Source organism: Microtus ochrogaster, linkage group LG7_11 (assembly GCF_000317375.1).
Source record: "Microtus ochrogaster isolate Prairie Vole_2 linkage group LG7_11, MicOch1.0, whole genome shotgun sequence".
NCBI lineage: Eukaryota > Metazoa > Chordata > Mammalia > Rodentia > Cricetidae > Microtus > Microtus ochrogaster.
Window position 1 is genome coordinate 13,915,766 of NC_022032.1, and position 781 is coordinate 13,916,546.

At 44.3% G+C, this 781-nt stretch overlaps 1 pseudogene; it reads left to right on the forward strand.

Annotated features, from left to right (window-relative positions):
• The first annotated feature begins 430 nt into the window (after positions 1–430).
• Positions 431–781, forward strand: part of LOC101979792 — a 970-nt pseudogene continuing 619 nt past the window's right edge.

The following is a 781-nucleotide window of genomic DNA, read 5'->3' on the forward strand; positions in this document are numbered from 1 at the left end:
GAAACCCTGGACTGTTGCTCTTTCTGCTGTATGACGGTTGCTTTTCTTGTGGGTGTACTTTAAGTTCTAGGTACCCTCGGAATTAACGGAAATTTCCTCATTTCCTGCCATAATTCTTTTGCTAGTCTCTGGCTCAGCACTGATACCCAAGGGCACACCTAAGTGTGAAAGTTAATTTAATCCAGCGTCTCATAAATTGTGGGTTATAATCTTCATTGCAAAAAGTCACGATTGAAATAATTGATTAAAAACTTAAATTTTGGGTGGAGAGACGGAGAGCTAACGGTCGTGAGCTGCCCGCCCGCTGGAGCTTCGGTCTTAGCATGGACCCAGACCCGCAGTAGTATCGGCGGTCTCTTCCTTCTCTTTCCTCCCGTGAGATTTTTTTTTTTTTTTGATCTTCAGCTACATTTCAGCTTTGTGAGAAACCTTATCAACAAAGGAGATGGCTAGCAACGTTACCAACAAGACAGAACCTCGATCCATAAATTCCCGTGTATTCATTGGGAATCTCAATACTCCTGTGGTCAAGACGTCTGATGTGGAGGCAATCTTTTCAAAGTATGGCAAAATTGTCCGTTGCTCTGTGCATAGGGCTTTGCCTTCATCCAATATGTTAACGAAAGGAATGCCCGGGCAGCTGTAGCTGGAGAGGATGGCAGAATGATTGCTGGCCAGGTTTTAGATATTAATCTGGCTGCAGAGCCAAAAGTGAACCAAGGACAATCAGGTGTGAAACGATCTGCAGCGGAGATGTACGGTTCCTCATTTGATTTGGACT